The sequence below is a fragment of the Dipodomys merriami genome, unplaced genomic scaffold (genome assembly GCF_024711535.1).
Source record: "Dipodomys merriami isolate MVZ:Mamm:240054 unplaced genomic scaffold, mDipMer1.0.p SCAF_17, whole genome shotgun sequence".
Lineage (NCBI taxonomy): Eukaryota > Metazoa > Chordata > Mammalia > Rodentia > Heteromyidae > Dipodomys > Dipodomys merriami.
In genome coordinates this window covers 8,407,750-8,430,336 of record NW_027203048.1, presented here as the reverse complement: position 1 = coordinate 8,430,336, position 22,587 = coordinate 8,407,750, and the positions used below count along the sequence as shown (strand labels likewise).

Below are 22,587 nucleotides of genomic sequence, written 5' to 3'. Positions count from 1 at the left end.
ATCCTCAGATCTCAACCTCCTGAGTAACTAGGATTACAGGCATGAGCTACCAGTGCCCGGCCTCTATTTAAAGTTTTTGGAGGGCCATTATACAGTTTTCCAAGAAACTTAATGGTTCTAATTCATTGAAATTTGAAGTTAATTCCACAAGCTAATCTAGTCTGTTTAGGCTGATATTGTCCCTTAGGTTAGATCAGCCAGGAGTCCAGTGAGGCCATAGTGATGTATAGCTGAGCCCAAAGGCTCCAGTCTGAAATGATTCTGGTGTGGAGGGCAGTGGGGAAAATAGCCAGCACTGGGGCCCTCCACCTGGGGCCAAAGACATCAGAACCTGGGTCTGAACCTGTGCAGTAGCTACATGAGTGCTTCTCACTGGACATAAACCCCTTGACATGGGCCTTCTGACCCTGAAAACACAGGGTCAGACTTCTAAGGCTCCCATTGCTGTCAATCTAAGTAGCCTTACTGAATAGAAGCTTACATTTGCCCTTCTTCGCCCTGAGCATTTCAGGTTAAGAGTAACTAAGGGCTTAGCGTACTGACTTAAGAGTCAGCTGAACCTGACTTTGAAACCCTTGTCTTTGCACTTACAACCTGTGTGGTTTGGTTAGTGGGTATTTTGCTTAATTACTTTATGGTGCCGGGAATTGAACATGAGGCTTCTCAATTACTAGGTAAGGGCTCTACCACCCTGTAAGCTCCCAGACCAAGTCTTGGGTCTCAATGGAGAATGAACACATTCCAACCTACCAGAAGAGGGGATGGTGCCATCTCTGGTGGCTGGCACACAGTAGACAGTGAGCGTCTGCTCCTCTTTGAGGACAGTGTCCTATGGGCCATCGACAAAGGCATCTTATGTCCAAACCAAGCTGGGAGCACCATTTAGAGGGGTTGCAGGTGTCCGTTTGGGTGCAGAGCAACGGCACAGGAGGCCTGCGGCTCACATATCCATTGCGCCAGTCCACTGAAGGCCTCCTCGGTCCCCACAGAGACTGAGTCTGTGGAAGTGGCCAGGGGCTGGCATCGGCAGCCACTTCAATGAGGGTGACGTTGAAAACGTCCTGGATAATTAATTGCCTGGGGAGTGTGCCTTGGGATAGGAAGACGTAGGAATGGGTCGTGACAGGCTTCCTGAAGGTAACCCCGTCTTCTTATACAAAAGAGCAGCTCTGCCACCCAGGAATTAGGGGGTTCCTGTTAGGGGGTTCCTGTAATCCTCAAAGGGATGAAGATGGGGGTATGGGGACAATTAGGATGAGCTTCAACTGTGAGGGCTCCAGTGCCCCCCACAGGTGGGTTAGTGGGAGACGGGGAAGGGTGGGGGGTCCCAAGCTCTGGAACAGCGCTGAAGGGCTGCCTGGAACAGGGATGCAGTGGCGGGAGAAAGGAGCCAAGTGAGGAGGCTGGTAGTCCTAGGGAACAGAGGTGGGCAGAGGATGGTCGTGCTGGCATTAGCCAGAGATGCCCCAGCTGAAAACCTGGAGCCCCGAAGGCTATCTATGAAGGAGGCATTGAGTACACCCCCGCCCCCACTGCGAAGGGGTGCTGAGCGCAGGTGCGCCCTGCTGGAAGAGACCCTCAATGTCATTTGCTCAACCTCCTACCCCGGGAGATCTTTCCATTGCCTCCCCCCGCCCCCGGTCCCAGGTATGGGGAGCTCATCCCCCGGGGCGGCCTAGAGGGCCCTGGCGCTCCGACCTTGGCCCTGTTGCGCGCGGCGCCGAACGCCACTCGGCGACGGCACCTGGCGGGGGGCTGCGGCGCGGCGGGGCTGGCGCTGCTGTCCCCGGCCCCAGTGCTGAGGAGGCAGAGTGCAGTGGGCTCTGGTGGAGGCCGGGAGAACTGCAGGGCGAAGGCCGCCGGGGGCTCCGCGGGCTGCGGGGGGGAGGCACTTGACACCGGCCCGAGGAGAGGAGGGGCCGCTGTCCCTGCGGCCAGTGCTGGATGCGGGGACCCAGCGCAGAAGCAGCGCCAGGTAGCGGGGCGCCCCGCGGGGAGGCTGCAGCAAGGCCCCCCCGGGCTGGGCTTGGAGCCCAGGGGCCCCGAGTGGTCGGCGAGTGTGCCCACGGGGGCGGGGGGGGGTGTCCGAGCCCCGCGGCACGGGCGGGGGGCGCTGCGGGCTCCGGCCCTCCGTCTTGCAGCTTTGCGGGGACCTCCGCAGAGGCCTCGGGAAGTCGGGCCGAGGGCGCTAGGACCGGCCGCGCGCCCAGGCCGCCCTCGCCGCGTCGCCCCGGGGGCCCCCAGGCCGGAGCTGCCTCCCGGGCCGGCTCCGCAGCGCCGGGGCCCGGGCCAGCGCGGCCGCGGGGGGCGAGCGGCGGGCGGAGGCCTGCGCCCGCGGGCGGCCGGAGGGAGGGAAGGAGGAAGGCGGAGAGAAGGGGTGGGAGGGGGGGGACCCGGCGGAGGAGGCGGAGAGAGGGAGCGCGACAGCGAGCGGAGGGAGGGAGCGAGCGAGCGAGGCAGCAGGCGGGCCGGGAGGGAGGAGGGCGCGCGGGCGGCGGCGGCGGCGGCGGCGGCGGCGAGAGCAGAGGACGAGCCGGGACGCCGCGCCGCGACACCGGGGCGCGCAGCCGGGCCGGCCCGACCCGACCGGCCACACGGTAATGAGCGCCGCTGCCGGCGGCCCGGGAGGCCCGGCCCGAGGCCGGCGGGCGGGAAGGAGGGAGGCCGGGCGAGGGGCACCGCGGCGGGCAGTGCCCGGCTCGGGGGTACGCTCCTGCACCCCTGCAACTCGGCGCCCGGCGCCCTCGGGGGACAGGGGGAGCCGGGGCTGCGGGCGAGGACGGCGGGTCGGGCTGGCTGGGGTGGTGCGAGGGACTGGAGGGTTTGTTTATGTCCCCGCGGGCTCGGCAGGCGCCCCCTCCCGTCCCGCCCGCTCCCGGCCCGGACCCCTCTCCCCGCCCCCGCCCGTCTCCGGGCTCAAGTTCAAGTCTATACAATGCCACGGGGGGCCCCCTCCACCGCCGGCCTCCGCCGCGGTGCCCGGCTCGGCGGGCCCGCAGGGGCCCCGGGCCCGGCCGCCTCCGCCTTCCGGGCTCTGCCCCCGCCCCGGGGCCCGGCCTAAGGCCTGCAGCCGGGGTGCTGGAGGGCGCGGACCCCCGACCCGGAATCCTCGGCCCCCGCCGTGGCCCTCGGGGCGCGGGGGAGGGGGCGGGGGCCGGGCCCCGCGCAGGCTCCGCCGCGGCGGCAGAAAATGGCAGCCTGGCACGACCCGGCCCCCCGCCCCTCCCCCGGCTCCTGGCCCTCCTCGGCCCGGTGGGGCGGGGGACCCAGGAGGCCCCCAGGGGCGGGCCGAGGGGTGATCCGGGGGGCCAGGCTGGGGAACGCTGCGCAGCGATCCTCCTCTGGCCACCTGTGGCTGGGGGTGCTGGGCGCCAGCGGAGCTGGGAGGGGCGGCAGGGGTGGGGAGGGTGCCCACTCGGGGAGCACCCCTTCCTCTCGGGGCTGGGCGGCGGGGGGGGGGGGCGTCGCGGCTGGCTCCTCCCTGCCCCCGCTGCGGGCCGTGGGAGCGGGGCGGCGGTGGCGGCGGCGCCGCAGTGTGGGGGCGGGGCGGGGGCGAGCGAGGATCCCGAGCTCGGGCCGTTGGGGGCCGGGAAACGCGGGGGTGGGAGCCTCAAGACGGGGAACGCGGGGTGGGGACGCGGGGGTCGTCCCCTGCAGCAGCCCCCCCCACACGCACACTCACGCACGCGGACACACTCACGCACACGCACCCCCGCTGGGCCGGTGCAGACGTGTCCTTGAGAGCTTCGCATCTGCACCGTGAAGGACGAGGCCTCGTCGAAGCTGCGGACCGGGGTCTCGCGCCCCCTGGCCCCGTGCCCCCTTCCCGGAAGACCCCGAGCTCCAGAGCCACAGGCAGCCACGATCCGTGTCCCGCCCTCGCCCGGGCTTCCCTCCCCGTGCCGCCCTGACCTCCCTCCCCATCGGCGGCGCGGCCGAGCTGGCGCGGGGCCCGGGCCCGCCCCTGGCCTCCCCCAGCCCCTCTTCGCTGGGGCTCGCTGCCAAAGTGCATTTCGCTTTCCTGGAGCCGGCCTTCTTGGGGGCATCCTCTCCCCGCCCTCCTCTCCGCCGTGTTCTCCTTCCCTCCATCCCCTCAGTTCTTCCTCCCCTCTCTCTGGTGCGAGACCAGCTGGGTAGGTGTCGGCGCCCAAGGTGGGAGTAGGGTGCCACTCCCCATCTCCCAGGCCTCCCAAGGGGAGCCCCTTGTCGTTGCACCTTGACCCAAGATGGCGTCCTGCACCCAGCTGGGCAGCTCTGGCCTGCATCCACTGGAGCATGTCGCCACAGCTGCCGCCTCTGAAACCAGCAGGGCCAGGGGCCTTCTGGAGGAGCACCCTCTACCCTGTGACCCAGCTTGCCCCTCGCTGCCCAGTCCAGAGACTGCCATCAGCATCCCTGGGGACAGTTCAGTCTTCATGTTTCACTCTGGGCTGCCAGCGGCTGAACCTCCTGAGCGGGCGGGCGGCGAGGTTGGGCGGCTGTGCAGGGATCCTGGGATCAGGTGCTGCTCGCCTGTGCCTCTTCCCTCCTGGGCAGATGTGACAGCTGCAGCCTGGGGAGCTATTCCCCAGCGATGAAGGGTATTAGGACTGACCTGTGGGATTTAGGGAGCCCAGCTGGCAGGCCAACCCTCCTTGGCCTATCCCCTGTACTGGCAGGGGCCATTTCCTGGGAGTTTGCTGAGCCACTTGCCTTTGGAGAGTTGGGTCGTGAGGGTTTCTGCCAGTTTCTGGGACAAGAAGTCTGGCACCCTCTGCCTTTGGGTTTCATTGAGGTCCTGGTGAAGCTGTTGACAAGGCAAAGTGTGTGTGTGCATGCGTGTGTGTGTGTGTGTGTGTGTGTGTGTGTTTATGTGCTTATGTGCTGTGGCCATGCGTGGGCCCCAGGCCAACCTGTGTAGGGAGTCTAGGACCTGTTTGCCTCCCCTCCTGGGGCTTGCTTATCTGGCCTTGGTGTATTCTGTCCATCATTCCCTGATCAGAGTCCTTTCCTGCTGGTCCTACTGCTCTTTGGTGATTGCTTGGCTTCACTTAAGGGCCTTAAGAAATCCACTGATCCAGGCTTTCCTTGTTACCCCATCCCATGCCCAGCGGGAGCCTGCCCCTAGGAAAGGTGAATCCCTCAAGACTCCAGGAATGAGCATCCATAGTTAAAGGGCTGCCCTCCAGCACTGGAGGAGCTGAGGAGACGCCCGGTGGCCAGTGGCCATCTGTCAGGGTGTCTGCGGACAGGATTCCTCTGTGGGGTGGGGGTTGGACAGAGCTTAGAGGCCCATTCCAACTTTGAAATTCTATGGCTCTGATTCTTGGGGTGGAATTTTAGACCCAGAATAGGGGTGAAGGGGCAGTGTCCTGTTTTTGTTCATTGGTGTTGATGGGGAAGGCTTGGTGGGAGAGTGGGGGGCTGAGCCTTGGGCTGCAGGGGAGCTGTGGGGGAGGGGACACTAGGAGAGGGTTGTCGTGTCCGACTCTGCAGAGGGTGTCAAAGTTCAGCTTCCATTAAGCCTTCCCATGTGTGTCCTGAGAGTTTATGTGGAAATCCATGTGTGGGGAGGTAATTTCTGACATTTCCTTCCTGAATCCAATTTTCTGTAAACCCCTCAGTCCCTGGTGGAGATTTCACTATCATAGTCACATCCCCGTCTGCCATTGGTCCCCTCAAAAAGCCAGCCAGGAAGACAGGAGGAGCCATGAGGTCCATGTCCAGCGCCTGAGGGCAGGAGGATGTGGAGTAGGCCTGCACTCGGCTGTTCTGGGCTTCTTCAAGGGTCAGTTCCTTATCAGTCTGAAAATCCCTGTTGCTTTCCTTAACCTCCTTGGAATGCCCTATTGGGCATTTAGAGGGGCCTCCTTGGCTATCACCTGCATGGCAAGCAAGCTTGCTTGATCTTCCTGCCCTCCCATCAGCCCAGGAGGCAGGTTCATAGTTTCCTAATGCCTGCTGCTGCTGTCCCTGTATCCAGTGGCCATCGCCCACTTGTAGGCCCATTCCTTAGCTCACATTTCCCTGAGAGTGCACGTTCTTTCCCAGATCACCTTAAACCTCCTGTTTGGGGGAGCCAGGTAGAAAATAGAGTGTCAGCTGGGTGCTGGTAGCTCACACCTGTCATCCCGGTTCTTGGGAGGTTGAGATCTGAGGATCAGGGTTTGAAGCCACCCCCAGGTGGGAAAGTCTATGAGATTCTTACCTATTCTTACCTCCAGTAAACTAGTAAAAGAAAGTTGAAAGTGGAGCTGCAGCTCAAGGGGTAGAGCTCCCAACCTTGAGCAAAAAAAAAAAAGAGAAGAAAAGCTAAGGGATAGTGCCCAGGCCCTGAGTTCAATCCTCAAGACTCATAACACACACACACACACACACACACACACACACACACACACACACACACACACACACACACACACACACACACACACACACACACACACACACACACACACACACACACACACACACACGAGAAAGTAGAGTCTCAGCTACCTTGCTGTGTAGTTGCAAAACCGACCACATCTCTATTCTTGGGCCTAAATACCATCAGACTCCAGGCCTTAGAATTTCAGGTTGGAAGAGAACTGTCAGCCCTGAGAGGTGACAGTGCTTTGCAGAGTCTGAGGCAGAAGGACCACTTGTATGCCATCACATGCTTTTTCCCCTCAGCACTTCCTGCTGCCTCTAGCTTGCTGCCTCTGTTCCCTTCCACCACACACATACCACTGATAACTCAGTAGTCTCTGGCTTCTGGCAGCTGGGCCAGTGTGGAATCACTTCCACTTCCAGATTGGTGTGTTGTGGATACTGGAGGCCTAGGCTTGCCTTTTGAAGCTGGGTTTCTGCAGGGACTTTGCTGCTTCTCAACGGGGCTTTAATAATAAACCTGCAGATTCTTTTTCTCGAGTCAGGATGTTGCTATATAGCCCAGGCTGGACTTGAACTTGATCCTTCTATTCCAGCCTCACAAATGCTGGAATGACAGGCCTATACCACCATGCCCAGCTTTTATATCAATTCTGAGAGCTTGAACTCAGCTTTTTTTTTACTCAGCTTTTTTTCCCCTCAAGGCAAGCGCTTTACCACTTGAGCCACAGTTCCACTTAAGCTAATTTTTTTTTTTTTTAGTTAATTGGACATAATAATCTCCTGGACTTTACTTCCTGGGGTGGCTTCAAACTGAGTAGCTAGGATTAGAGGCATGAGCCACCAGGGCCAAACTTTTTGAGAACTTATGATCAGTCATTTGTCTTTTTAATTTGTGTGTGTGCACGCGTGTACATGCATGTGCATTTTGGAGCTTGAACTCTGACCCTGGTAGCTGCCCTTGAGCTTTTTTTTTTTTTTTGCTCAGGGCTAGTAATCTGCCTCTTGAGCCACAGCTCCATTTCTGGCTTTTTTTTTTTTTATGGTGTTTAATTGCAGATAAGAGTCTCACAGACTTTCCTGTCTGGGTTGGCTTCAAACTGTGAACCTTAGATCACAGCCTTCTGAGTAACTAGGAACACAGGCAGCAGTAACTGGCACCTGACAATTTTTTTTTTTTTTTAATTTTTCAGACAGGGTTTCACTGTGTCAAATAGTGACAAACACTGGTGTCAGGTCATCCATCTCAGCCTCCCAAATAGCTGGGACTATAGCCATACATTTCTTTTGTTGTTGTTTGTTTTTTTTGTTTGTTTGTTTGCCAGTCCTGGGGCTTGAACTTGGGGCCTGGGCTCCGTCCCTTAACTTCTCTGTGCTCAAAGCTAGCACTCTACCACTTGAACCACAGTGCCACTTTCAGTTTTTTCTGTTTATGTGGTGCTGAGGAATTGAACCCAGGGCTTCATGCATGCCAGGAGGCATACGTTTCTATACCTCACTTTGTTTGTCTTTTTGGCTATAGTATTTTTTCTTCTTTAAAAATACTCACGAGGGCTGGAAATGTGGCTCAGTAGTAGAGTGCTTGTCTACCATACATGAAGCCCTGGGTTCGATTCCTAAGTACCACATACACAGAAAATGCTGGAAGTGGCACTGGGGCTCAAGTGGTAGAATGCTAGCTTTGAGCTAAAGAAAATCAGGGACAGTGCCCAAGTCCTGAGTTCAAGCCCCAGGACCAGCAAAAGAAACAAACAGCCCACGAGCAAATTTGAGATCCATGAAGTGCCAGCCTGAGTGTCCGAGCTGCTCACACTTGACTCAGTGTGTGGGGCAGGATGGGTTGAGTGTCCTGTCTACATCGATGCCTATTTGTGTGTGCGTGATGTGCAGCGGAGCGTGAGAGACAGAACTTGCTTCCATGAGAGCAGGTTTCCAGGCTATGTAAGCGAGACCCCGGCTTCCGAGGAGCTGCTTGCTGACTGCGGGACTAGGGCAGCCACTTCAAGTGCCTCAAGAGCCACTTCTCTGTGCCTCACCTGTAACATGGGAATGAGTGCAGATTCTCCCACATGGTAGGGGAAAAAAGGGGTGCCGTGTTAGCACAGGGGCTGCTCCTGAGGGCTCTGGGAAGTCCTGTCCATCCTCCTGCGTCGTCTGTGGTATCTTGGTCAGATGAGGAAAGTGCTGACTGTGACTGAAACTCTTCAGAGGCGGCAGTCATGTCAGCACCACTGGACTATGGATCTGTTGCCCCATCACACAAATGGGTGTCAACAGGTCGTGTGTCCACCCTTAATCCTTCACGCTCCTTCTGGCTGGCTCTTCTTACTCTCATGAGTTTTGTAATGTTTCCCATCACAATTGCTTCCATCCATCACAGATTCATTTGTTGGACATTTTCTGTGAGTCCAGCTATGCAGGACGCTGAGTTTAGGAAACCCCAATTAATGAACTACAGAGTGAGGGGCTCATCCGGGGAGAAGTAAAGCACTCAGAGAGTGGGGCCACAGCATACTGGTGGGAAGGCTTCTTAGAGAAAGAGCATCTCAGCAGGGCCTTGGAGCTCAGCAGGGGGCTGGGGAAGGGCATCCTCTGGGCAGCTCCCGTGTAGGGTGGGCGCCCCTGGGGGATGCTGGGGGCCTGCCTCAGCCCTGCAAGACTCCTAAAACTTGGACCACCTGTGTGGTCCAAACGGCCCTGCTTGTGGTGGCTGGGCAGGGCAGGAGGGGGCAGGAGAGGAAGGGAAGGTGGGTTTGCAAAGGCTGGGCAGGAAGAGCAGGACAGAAGAAGGGGACAGAAGGGGCCAGCTGAACTCATTTGGTGTAGTTCTTTATGTTGCATAGATTAATGCTTAAATGACATAACCCCAGGGGGTCGTGGCAAAGAAGGGGAAAGGGCCAGAGCCAGGGGCAGGGCCAGAGGAAATTGTTATTCTTTTCCAGTGTTGGCTGCCACAGTGTGGTTGGAGGTGCATCCTCTGATGCCCCTTCCCCAGGCGCAGACATCCCAGCATCCAGAACATTCCTGCCAGGGGCGAGGAGGGAAAATGGGGGTAAAGTCAGGTTTCTGCTTCTGCCTCCTGCCTCTGCCCTGACCTTTCCTACACAGAGCTGACCAGCTGCCAGCACCCTGTGGAGCTACCTACGGTGCCCCAGGTGTGGGCACAGTGCCTGGCAGCCCTCAGCAAGGACAGCTGGGAGAACAGAGCCTGCAAAGTCAAATCTCCCTTGCTGGTCACATCACCAGCTACCAGCCTATCTGGAATGGGGTGAAGTGCAGATGACTGGGGCTTTCCTAGCTGTATCCCACGACTGGGTAATCTATTGTTCAGCAGCAGCAGAGGCTCTACATACCCATCCTAGCGGCATGGTCCTCTCTGACCCCTAAGGGCCTTATTTAGACTATAACCAGATTCCTATTTTCTTGTTTCCATAGTCATCCCTATTGATCCTGCTTCTCTCTTCCTGTTTCAAATGTCAAGGTCATTTTTAATTCTGAGCCATTTATTAGCTGCTCTAATCTGGGTTCACAGAGGGGACTGACAGAGGACATCTTTCCCAGACAGTGACTGGGGAACTGGGACTTGGGTCTTGAGATTTCATCCAGTATTCTCCTTGTTCTAGAGGACCAGAGGTTAGTACAGGAGATATTCCAGACCTAATCAATCATCTAGCTCCCAAGGGTTCCAGCCACCCTTACTTGGTTTGAAGGGTCAGTTTGGTTGTTGACTGAGCTGTTGGTTGGATGTGGACTGTGTCATTGAGAATGTCCGTAAATGTCTGTGGCCCTGGAGCGTCCTCCCCTCAACTCCCCAGAGGCCTCTGGGAGGCCCAGGCGAGTGTGCCCTGCTCTTGGCAGGCCAGGGGTGTCCTCCAGAAGGCAGAACCTGTTGGAGAAGGTGCTTGGGACAGGAGTGTCCTAAGTGATTAATTTTACAGATGCCAAAAGGATAAATGAATGTGAGTAAAGGGAAAGCTAAATAGGTTCCTCACGAGCATCTGAAATGAGGGAGTAAGGGGACCTGCTGTGACTTGCTGCATATCCGTGGGTTGGTGTTTGCTTACCCCAGATAGTGTACATAGTGGAATCTCATTTTTTGTAAAAATTCACTTTAAATAGATGCAACTAGGAAGTGGCGCTGTGGCTCAAGTGGTAGAGTGTTCACCTTGAGCTGAAGAGCTCTGAGCCCAAGCCCAGAGTTCAAGCCCACGACCGACCAAAAAAATATATATCTATATGCAAATATTCATATTCACGGACTAGTACATGCATAGAAAAAATTGTCCTAAAATGATATCGCCAACCTGTCAGCAGAGATTTTTTTCCCCTCTCATGTTTTACACTTTTGTATTCTTTGAAAAAAATGTAAGCGAACATGTTTGTTTCTTAATGACAGTAACAAAAAATAAAACCACACACACACACACACACACAAACACAGTAAAACCAGATTTTTTTTCCAGTCTTTATTTTAAGATAGCGTAAAAGTAAAACCAGACCTTATTCAGGAACTTTTGTGGTAGAACTTCAGCGTAGAACTAAGTTCTGTTCTGAACAGCCTGAGCCAGTGAGCAGCCTCAGTCTTGGAGCAGGAGGTTAGCAGACAAAAAACTGCTAAGAGTACCTGGAGACCTGTGGCTCACAACACGAATCCTAGCTACATAGGAGGCTCAGATTGGAAGAATTGCAGATCAAGCCAGCCCCCAGCAGAAAAGTCCATGAGACTCTGTCTCCAAAATAACCAGCAAAAAGCAAGGCTGGAGTCAAAACACAAGTGGTAGAGAACCAGCTTAGCAAGCAGGTCAAGCTAGAACTTGTACTAGACCAAAAAAAAAACAAGTTAAGAGGAAACTTCTGGGTAGGGGCTTTTGGCAAAGCAGACTGGTAGGATTTTTGCTGAAGGCCAGCCAGGTGACCAGACACCAGTGTGGGAGGAATTTGATGAGCTATTGCTAGTAATCCTGTATCAAGGGAAAAACCATACTTTAGAGTTTGTGGATAAGAATATGAAAAAAAGAATTACATCATTCTAGGGCTAAAGAATGGATAACTTTTTTTTTTGTCAGTTGTAAAGCTTGGACTCAGGGCCTGGGTGCTGTCCCTGAGCCAATTTTGCTCAAGGCTAGTGCTCTAGCACTTTGGGCGACAGCTCTGCTTCTGGTTTTTGAGTGGTTAATTGGAGATAAGTGTCTTAAAGGGACTTTTCTGCCCCGATTGGCTTCGAACCATGATCCTCAGGTCTCAGGCTCCTGAGTCCTTATGATTACAGGTGTGAACCACCAATCCCTGGCATCTTTTTTTTTTTTTTTTTTAATAATAGACAACTGCGTTAGAGACTGAGGTTATTGGGGGTAATCGTAAACATTTGTAGGGAGATACTTTTTTGGAAAAGGTTCTTTTCCTAGGGCAAAGATCTATGCTGGCAAGGCCTGGCTAAGAGCATAAAGTAAGCGGCTGCTTGTTGCTAGGCCCCCAGGGGATGGAAGACTCAGTTCTTACCCAGGATGGGGAAACAGATCTCTAAAGATCCTCCTGAAATACGTCAGGCTGGTAGACTGTTGTGGCCCAGATGGTTCCATGGGAGCTGGACAGCCTGAGGATGGAGTGGGCGGCCCTGCCCAGGCCTAGAGAGAGCACTTGCAGAGGCCACACTCAGGACAAAACGAATCTTAGAAGATCCACCACAGGGGAGAAGTTCTCAAGTTGTGCCATCTTTGGGCTCCTAAGCGGTGGCAGCAACCCTGATGACTTCAGGGGGGAGGTGGGGGAGGGGCAGAGAGGGATTCCTCTGTCTGCTGTGCAGCCTTGCTGTCCTCCTTCTCCAGGGTTCTGCCCCAGGCTGGTTGCTTGGCAACAGCACCCACCACTACCTAGGCCAAGAGTGTCTCTTGGAGCTTGCTTTTCCTCTGAGGCTGCCCCTGTTCATAAACACAAGTGAGAAAAGGGTCTTTGCTGCCAGAATAAGGCAGGAAGAGAACTAGATGGAGCGCAGCTTGGAGGCAGGTACAGAGCTGGTCCCAAGTAGACCAATGCCTTAGCTTCGGGCTGGTGGGATGGGAAAGAGGTGCTGACTCCCCTACAAAGATAAGCCTTTCAGCCCTGCCGGGACTCAGTTGATGCGAGTCCTCAGCAGCGTTGAACTGCAGGTTTTCATCTGTAAGTTAGGCATGAGGATCCTGTCCTCATCTGTGTTCCTGGAAACATCTGCTCTCACCTCAGGGGCCAGGAGGATGTTCTTTAAGTGGGGAGTCATTCCAGGACAGTGTAAGGAAGACCCCCAGGCAGGCCCTGTGGTGCTGCAGGACCCTACAAAAAGGAGTTGCCCTTCTTGTTACCCTTAGGACTAAGGGAGGAAAGAGTCACCTTGAGAATGACCTCTAAGTCCAGACTCTGAGTGGATGGAGGGGAGATGTCTTAGTCTTCTAGCCTTTCCATGTGATGCAGGTCCATTTTTCTGGTACCAACAGGGAATTTGGCCTTTCAGGACTAAAACCAAAAAGTGCTTGGCAAAGCCAGGATTTGGCTTCTGCCCACACAGGGTCCTCCAAGCCCTGTGCCCTCCCCCTCTTGCTGCCTGCTGGTCTCCCTGGAGCTAAACATGCAGCAGCTTCTCTTCTGGGCTCTAGGCTTGCTGGCAGGGCCAGCTCTGCCTGCAGCCCAGAGCAAGGGAAGGTCTAGACCACAGCCAGACCCGGCAGCTGGCGCAGCGAAGGCTCCTAGTGGTTTTATTATGGGCAATAATGTGGCGCTTGTTGCATGCTCTCATGGGCCCCTAACCCCACAAAACTGGTGGCGGCCTGAGGGCCCTGCCTGGTAGTAGAAGCTTAGCCGCAAAGCCCAATGGATCTAGGCAGTTGTCCAGGTCCCCTGTCAACCCCCTCTCAGCAGCCTGGTGGCACCAAGGGTGGGCCTGGCAGTGCTCTGGTTTTCTCTCCAGAGGTCTGTGGCTCCACACCCAGAAATAGTGCCCATCCATTCAATGAAAGGCCTGCTGGGTGCCAGGCACTGGCTACACACATAGGTAGGACAGGTGGGATCTGTGAGGACTGCTCACAGCCAGGGCAACTGGAATGAGGGTGTGCCCAGGCATTATTGGACTAAAGAAGGGAACCCAACCCAGAGGAAAGAATGGCAGAGTGACTTTCTAATGGGTGTGATGCTTGTACTGGTGACAGGGCATAGAGCTTAGGTCAGTGGCACACTGGCCAGACATGCCTGTATTATAGAGACAAGGGATAGGAGGCTGTAGGGGCAGGCTGTGGACAGCTGCGATGTCATCCACAGATGAGCATATGAGCCCAGCCCATACTTGTTTGTGGCACAGATGATCTGAGACATCAGTGGGGAGATGGCACAGGTGAGGCAGGATGTATGGGTAGAAGGCCAGGGTAGCAGCGCCTGTCTGGAGACAAGTCTGTTGTGTGTGTGTGTGTGTGTGTGTGTGTGTGTGTGTGTGTGTGTGTGTGGTGAAGGGCTGTTGCACTGATGGAGTGAGGGTAGTCCGTGGCAACCCTCTGGTTTCTGGCTGAGCCAGCTGCCTGGGTAGGGAGAGCAGATTGGAGTTGGGGCTAGAGGAGGAGTAGGACTTCCTCAGGGGAGGTTTCCGAGGAGCCTGAGTCAGAGACCTAGGGGGCGTGTTGTGGGCTGGATGAGAAGGGCAGCTGGGTGGTCCCTTTGGTGGCTCGAGGGAGGCTGTGGCTTAATCAAGCATGGTGTCATGCGTACTACAGCTGCTGCTGTGTGGGGACCTGCGCAGGAAATGGAGCTTCTCAGTGGTCCCTGTGAGCAGCTTCCAGGCGTAGGCCGCCTTCCTCCATTCCCGGGCTGCGTGTCTGTGGAACGTGACAGAGCTCCGCCGCCTTAGTCAGAGAGGCAAGTTTCCCGAGATAGAGGGGGCAAGCTGGGGCAGCATTTTAGGTAAACAATCAGAAAAGACATAAACACCATTTCTCTCAAATAGAAGAGTTTTGGGTATCTATCTCTTAAGTATACGCTGAAGGCTGTTCCCAAAGAATTTCTAGAAAAATGGCATGAGCCACGTCAACATGGCTAGACGTAGGCAGAGGCATGGGGCAGGGTGGCAGTTATGCCAGGGCCCCCACAGCACTGGACAGATGGTGATTTGACCCTGGCTCTGATTGCGATGATCTTGGCCAGACCACCCACCTCTCAGCCTCTGCTCCATCTACAAAGTAGACATGCTCGCACAGGCTTGTGTTGTTTGTTTGCCTCAGACATTACTTCTTGCACTTCGTGTTTTAGTACACTCATCTTTTTCAAAGGATGCTTATCCAGTTGGCCTTACAGGTGTTTGAGGATTTAAATCCCAGTCTGGCCCAGAGAGGGCATGTGTGCACACCCCGCTCTCCTTTCCTTCCTTACAGGCCCTGGGATTCCTCTGGTACTTTGCCTCCCCAGTGGCCTGGGCCGGCTGCTCCTCAGATAGTGTTGACTGCCGTGTTCCTGCAAAGGCCTTTTCATCAGGTTCTAGTGATCCCCTTCTTCTCAATTCTTTGTGCCAACCTGGGGCACTCTGGCATACTCTAAGAACACCTGCTGAGGATGGAGACAACCTCTTTTTCCTCTTCTTCCTCCTCCTCCTTTAACTCAGGGCCTGGGTGCCATGTCCCTTAGCTTTTGTGCTCAAGGCTAGGACTCTACTACTTGAACCACAACTCTACTTTTGGCTTTTTTGTTGTTGTTGCTTCATTGCAATGTATGCATCTCAGGGACTTTCCTGCCCAGGCTGGCTTTAAACCATGGTGCTTAGATCTCAGCCTCGTGAGCTGAGACTTACAGGCATGAGCTACTGGCACATTGCGAACTTCCTCTTCTTAAAAACAAGGAGGGAGAGGCTGTGGGGAGTTCAGGGCAAGGTCTGGAGACACATTCGTGGGACCTGGTCAGGACCGTGTACTAGGGGAAGGCAAGTGCAGACATTTGGTGAACCGAGGGAGGTGAGCTTGGAGGTGACTTAGGCCTGCACGTGGGATGGGATACCTGGCTCCAGACCTCAGGAGGTGATGAGGCCTCTGTGAGGGGCTCACATGCTGGCTATTGGGCTGGGTTGTGGCTCTGCAAGCTGTGACCACACCCATGAGGAGACCTGTGAAGTGTTCCTGCCTTCTGGGGAACACTAGGGGTAGGGAAGAGCTGGTTGACATAGGCCAGAAGGCCTGGACAAGCATCACACTGCCCCTGGCCAGGAGCGGAAGTGGGGACTGTCCTCAATCTGAGTGTGGAGCCCATGTTTCCGGTTTATACAGACCTGGGCTAGGCCCAGACCACAGCGTGGCCCTCAGGAAGCAGGACCTGTGTGAACTCGGGTGTGGGGGTGTAATCAAATGAAATGTATAGCATAATTAATCCACCATATCCTTAATGATATGCATAATTGTGCGGCATGGTAATTAGGTGTAAATGGTAAGCAGTTCACATAAATGTTTTTGTAATTGGTATTAATTTTGCAAAGGCAACCCAAGTTTATGTGGTTTTCTTTTCTTTCTCTGTTAGTTTTCTGGTACAGGCAGTTCGCAGCTTTTGGAGGGATTCTATTGCAAATGTTTGTTTACAGGGTAGTGTTTTGTATTTTCTCTGGGAACAATGTTGTGAATGGTTATGAGGTTCCCAAGCTGGTTTCCAAATGCCACTTTGGCCCATACAGTAGGTGAAATATGTGCGCGCTCGCGTGCGTGTGCGGGGGTGGCCTGCGGACTCCCTGCTCCAGGTGCCAGGGCCCCCCCCCCCATGCCTGCGTGTTTCACTGGACGCCTGTGTCTCTGTGTCTTTGTGCCTGTGTGTGTCTGGGTCTGATCTCATGTTTGTGTCTGTGTATCTCTGCACATGGGTGTCTGTGTGTTGATATGTGTGTGTCGATGGCTATATATACATTAGTGTGCATCTCTCTCTCTCTGTACATCTGTATGTGTGGATCTGTATACATCTCTGTCCCTATGTGCATCTGTTCTTGTCTGTCTGACTCTGGATACATCTGTGTACCTATGTGTGTACATCTGTGCTCCACAGCTGTGTGGCTGTGGAGAGACTTCCCAGGCCACAGGGCAGGTGGAAAGTCACAGCCTTGGGGAGTGACAATCATCTAGGATTGAACACCAGGTGCTCCTGGATGGAGTCTTTTGTGTATGTGTGTCTGGTACTGGGAGTAGAACCCAGAGCCTTGTGCATGCTAGGTAAGTACTCTACCCCTAGTCTGTGGATATGGTCTTAAGCCAGAGTGTAAGTTTCCTAAGACCCATTACTGGTTTTTTATCCTGAATCACCTATTTCTTTCTTCCTTTTTTGTTTTTGTCAGTCATGGTGTTGAACTCAGGGCTTAGGCACTGGAGCTAATCTGCTCACAGCTAATGCTCTACCACTGAGCCACTTCTGCTTTTCTGGTGGTTAATTGGAGATAAGAGTCTCACAGCCATTCCTGCTCAGGCTGGCTTTGAACTTGAGTGCTAGGATTACAGGCATGAGCCATCAGCTCCCAGCCACATAATATTTCTTCTTTTTTAATTTATTTTTTATTGTGAAAATATTGTACAGAGGGGTTACAATTACATGGGCAAGATAATGAGTACATTTCTTTTTTTCTTTTTTTTTTTTTTAACTGTATTTTTTTTGTCTTTTCTTTTTTGGTACTGGGGATCGAACCCAGGACGTTGCACTTGCTAGGCAAGCGCTTTGCCACTGAGCTACATCCCAGCCCATGAGTACATTTCTTATCAAGCATTGTAGCCTCCTCCTTTGTTTCCCCTTCCCATCCCTTCCCATCCTCCCCCCGCTCCCCCCTCCCCAGTACCTTCCATGTGCTAAATACTTAATGCAGATTTCTCAAATTATAAAATAGACTCATGAGGGCTGGGAAGGTGGCTCAGTGGTAGAGTGCTTGCCTTGCATGCATGAGGCCCTGGGTTCGATTCCTCAGTACCACATAAGCAAAAAGAAAAAAGCCGGAAGTGGTGCTGTGGCTCAAGTGGTAGAGTGCTAGCCTTATGCTGGGACAGCGCCCAGGCCCAGAATTCAGGCCCCACGACCAGAGCCCCCCCCCCCAAAAAAAAAATAGACTCATGAGTTGGGGCTTTTCATTTGCCCTAAGATTGAGGAATACAGACTGAGGAACTGAGGCCCACACCTGAGCCCCACAGCCAGGGGCTGTGCTGTGGTCTAGCAAAAGAGGACAAGCCATAGCAGGGCTGTTGGGGGAGGGGCCAGTGGTCCCAGGAAAAGCTGCCCAAATCCCAAATCCTGGGGAGCTTCCTCCTCTCTTGACCCCACCCACCAATGGCATGCTTTGGGCTGGAGAGAAGCAGACCAGAGCACGTGGGAAATTCTAAGAGCAGCGGCTCCTTCCTGCCACAGTGGCTGGGGAGGAGCTGAGCGCCGCCTGTAGTCTCAGGCTCTGGGTGGCTGGTTGGGGTTCATCTAGGAAGAAGGACAGAGGAGGGATGGGAGACCCGTGTCTGTGGGCATCCTGGGAGAGGGTGGCCATGGGCAAGTGAAACTGAGCCTCTAAGGCCTGCAGAGATCACACACACACACACACACACACACACACACACACACACACACACACACCAGTTCACAGGCATCCTGACACCCTCGGGATCTGCTTTTTGTTCACCTTGGCAGGAAAGCCTACAAAAGCCTACCTTGGCCTGGGCATGGTGGGCAGGGGTCCCGGAGCTCCCACAGAAGGCTTTCCACTGGTGCAGTGTCTTGTGGAGGCAGGGGTCACTCTAAGCACTGGGGACCGGGACAGGATGTTACAGCTGCTGGGAGTAGTCACCTAAAACAGAGTGGGGAGGCAGCCCCAACTGTGGTCCACAGGGGGGATGGGCGAGGAAAGTACAAGATGTGAACTCTGACCTCAGGTGTTTGAGGAAATAGACACATACATACATACAGCAAATGCTCAGTGACCACCCACAGAAAATATAAAAGACACCTGAGAGGGCCAAGGAGAAAGAGGCAGGATGGAGGGAGAAGATAGGTCAGGGTCAAGAGGAGGCTGAGCTGTGGGGCTCAAGAGGGGGCCTCCCTTTGGAGGAGAGAGGGCTATGAGCAAACAGGGTATGGGGCGAGGGGTGTCAGTTGGGGGCAATGACTGGATGTGGAAGGATGGGTCAGCTGGGGGAGTTTGGGGGCAAGGCTAGAGCAGGAGTTCAACGTGCTGCTGTCGCCAGCCATTGGCATAAGACCAGACCAGAGTTTAGATTTTTGCTGTATGAAATCATTGATTGTCATCACAAAAGAAAGGATAGCAAGACTGAAAACACCGTGGTCCACTTTATTAAGGCAGAATTTGAATTCTGTACGATTCACCCATGAAATGTGCTGTGGGCAATCTACTGGGATGGCACGTAAGGCCAGAGCAGGAACATGGCTATACCTGAAGGCAGAGAGCAACTGCCAGGAAACAACCCCAAAGAGCAGTAGGAGCCACTCCAAGTCAGGCCTGGACCCCCAGCTGCTGAGTCCAAGGGTGGGAAAAGCAGGAGCACAGAGTGTCAGAGTCCATTGGCTGTTGAGCATCTGGAAGCCGGGGCTCACTCCTGTTCAGTAGTGGACCTGATTGTTGAGGGAGTGCTTGAAACAGGAGTGATTAGTTAGCAGGGCTCACAATTGATCTCAAGGACCTCTGAGGATGGAAAAGGCCCTTTGAAGCCAAGAGCAACTGTATTAGACAGGACCTATTCAGGAGACAGGAATCACATGGTGGATTTTTGTTGTTGTTTGTGTGTTTGTGGGATTTTGTTGTTGTTGTTTTGTTTGTGATGCTGAATATTGAATCCAGGATCGGTATGTGCTAGCATGTACCCTACCATTGAGCTATACATCCTCAGTTTGAACAAGGAGGTTTAATGTAAAGACTTATTAACTACAATATGATTGGAATAACGATGATTGATTAGTTTAAAAAAAAAAAAAAGAACTCCAAAGAGTCCAGAAATAGCTGATGAGAGAACAGGTACTACCCCTGTGACTGCCACAGGGTGCCCAAGGAAGAGTCCTCTGGGGCTCTGAGTCAGACCTTAATGGGGAGGGGATAGCCGTATGTTCTCTAGGTGGTGGGGAAGTCATTGGTGCCATGTTGACAGACTTGCTAGAATCTACACTCTGGAACCTGCTAGAAATCCATCCTTTGGGGCCCCAAGGAAAGCTATTCCTGGGGAGATGTCTTGCTGGAAGCACACTGTTCCTAAGCTCCTGAAGGGGCACACTGGGAGAGGTGCTGACTTGGGGTACTGTGGACTGCTCACGCACTACTCGAGCCAGGCTCCGCAGAAGCTGTCTGCATTGCAGCAGGAGCTCTGGGACTGCATACTGTAGAACTGGATGCTGGAGATGCCTCCCTCTCCCAGTGCCTCTCCAGTGCACTCCACTGGCAAAGTTAAACATTGTGCCAGCCAGAAAAGGAGAAGTATTTAACAGGCCTATTTATATTTTCACAGAGCAGGCAATGAAGGGCAAATAGATTTCTAAGAGTCCACTCCTTTGCCTAGAGAGCTTCCATCCACACTCATTTGAATATCTTTCCAACAACAAAACAACTATATGTCTGTCAACCTTGTGCCTGTGCCCCAGTGAGGAGCCCCAATAATCAATGTGAGTCTCTGGCTATATTAATAACTTTTCCAGTTCAGTCACAGTCCCGCTGACTATCCTGTGCCCGGTGCCAATGGCTTCCACCTGTAATCATAAATACTCAGGAAGCTGAGATCTGAGGCTCATAGTTCAAACAATTCAGGAGACTTTTCTTTTTGTCAGTCATTGGGCTTGAACTCAGGGCCTGGATGCTGACCCTGAGCTTTTTTACTCAAGGCTAGTGCTCTACCACTTTATGCCACAGCATCACTTACAGTTTTCTGGTGGTTAATCGAAGATAGAATCTCATAGACTTTCTTACCTGGGCTGGCTTGGAACCATAATACTCAGATCTCAGCCTTCTGAGTAGCTAGGATTACAGGCCTAAGCCACTGGTGCCTGGCTTCCTGAGATTCTTTTTCTTTTTTTTTCCTTGCCAGTCCTGGGGCTTGAACTCAGGGCCTGGGCACTGTCCCTATGCTTCTTTTTGTTTAACCACTTGAGCCACAATGCTTCTTTCAGCTCTTTCTATTTATGTGGTACTGAGGAATCGAACCCAGATATTCTTGCATGCTAGGCAAGCACTGTACTACTAAACCACATTCCAAGCCCCACTTCCTGAGATTCTTTTTTTGGGGGGTCCGGTCGTGGGGCCTGAACTCTGGGCTTGGGCGCTGTCCCTCAGCTCTTCAGCTCAAGGCTAGCGCTCTACCACTTGAGCCACAGTGCCACTTCCGGCTTTTTTCTTTTTGCTTATGTGGTGCTGAGGAATCAAACCCAGGGCCTCAGGCATGCAAGGCAAGCACTCTACCACTGAGCTACCTTCCCAGCCCTTCTTGAGATTCTTCTCTTCAGTTAACTACCAAAAAAATGCTCGAAGTAGAGCTGTGACTCAACTAGTAGAGCACTAGCCTTGAGCAAGAAATATCAGGGACAGAGCTCAGGTCCTGAATTCAAGCCCCAGAACTGGCATTAAAAAAAAAAAAATCCAGGTGCTGATGGCTCATGCCTGTAATCCTGGCTACTCTGGAGGCTGAGATCTGAGGATTATGTTTTGAACCCAACCCGAGGCAGGGAGGTAACACTCTGGCTCAAGTGGTTGAGCACTAGCCTTGAGCACAAAGAAGCTCAGGAATAGTGCCCAGGCCCAGAGTTCAAGCCCCAGATCTGACCAAAATAATAATAATAATAATAACTAAAATTTGAAATTAACCATCACCAACTTATACGGAAAGGAGGGAAAAGATAGTGGTTATCATATATGCAAATCAGCTCATACATCAAGTGAGTAGAAAATGTGTGGAAGCATTAAAGTACTTGTATCCTCCTTTTTTCATGAGCTGCACTGGCTATCTAGCTTCCTGCTCCTATCACTTGCCAGGAGAGCTGCAGTGGGCTGTGCTCCATTGGCTCAAGATGAGCTGCTCAAACCTCCATTCCCCAAGGATCTGTACCTCAGTTGTCCTGCATTGTTGTCATTGTTGCTTCCCTTTGGCCCTGCCTTTGGCATGGAAGATCTTAAAAGCCACCCGAGACAATCTCCTGGGTTCCACGTCTCCTTCCTGGGCCCTGCTGTGTACCAACAATCCAGTTTCTCCTTAGGAAACAGCACCAGTTATTTCACTGCCAGGCACTGTGTTCAAGGTCATTCTACTTTTCTGACTATGGACTCAGAGGTCAGGGTGGTCAAGAACTCCAGGCAGATGTCTTACCTTCCAGTGGAACCATTTTGGGGTCCCCTGAAGGAAGCATTCTTCCTTAGGGGGCTAAGACTGCTCACTAGTGTCCTCAGAGGGTTTCAAAGATCAAGGGGAGAGAAAGAGGCTCCGGAGATGGCATGTGTGGAACATTCTAGAGAGCACATAGCTGTGGCCATGGACTGCCTTCTAGGGTGGGTAGCTTCAGACTTTGCTGGCGGCTGCCACAGAGCCTACCAGGAGCCGGAGGGCTGATGCACACGTGGCTTTGCAGGCTGGCTACCCAGGCCCCTGACTCCCAGGCCAGAGGAGGCTTCTCTGACCACCACAGCTACATGGCCCAGGTGGGCGTCTCCTGTGTTCGCCACGCAGCCATTGGTGTCCCTTCATGGAAGTCTGTGTGGCCCATTTTGGCTGAGAATAATTTCAGCTCCTTAACCAGTGACTATTTTGGGTACAAATCTTTTTTTTCTTCTTCTTCTTCTTCTTCTCCCTTTGCTTCTGAGGCTGCGTCATGGTAACTGTTAGTGTGAGCAGAGGAGTCTATGACTCAGTCTGCCCTGCCCCTGTGGCCGCCATTGTGGCAGCAGGTGTGCAGTGATCGTGACGCTCCTGCTGGGGGTGCCGGTGCTGGCACTGCCGTGGCTCCTGGCAGAGGCGGGGGGAGGTGAGGGGGGAGGGCGGGAATGATGTGAGAGCCACAGGTCATCACATGGTAGCTCCTGAGCTAGACAGATGGGCTCTGAAGGGGGGACAGGATGACAGGGCAGCCTGTCGCAGTGGCTCTTGGTGTTCTGTGGGCAGCTGGTGGGGTGAGTGTAAGCAATTCATCTGAAAGAGCAGCAGGATGACGGTCACATCTCACCTAAAGTGGCACTGAGACCTTCCCCCGCCCCTCCTCACCCAGCCTTAGTCTCGTGACCCAGGGAGATAGACATCTTCCTCTGCA

The 22,587-nt window shown here is 53.9% G+C and overlaps 1 protein-coding gene across 2 annotated transcripts in view; it reads left to right on the top strand.

Moving 5' to 3' along the window:
* Positions 1-1,870: 1,870 nt before the first annotated feature.
* Dnmt3a (DNA methyltransferase 3 alpha) overlaps positions 1,871-22,587 on the top strand; it is a 116,637-nt gene continuing 95,920 nt past the window's right edge. The window contains exon 1 of one of the 2 annotated variants that reach the window (XM_070025150.1): positions 1,871-1,975. The gene's annotated coding sequence lies outside the window, so the exon portion shown is untranslated. Of the gene's footprint in view, positions 1,976-2,476; positions 2,598-22,587 lie in introns of those variants that run through there. The other variant, XM_070025149.1, reaches the window with a different exon arrangement.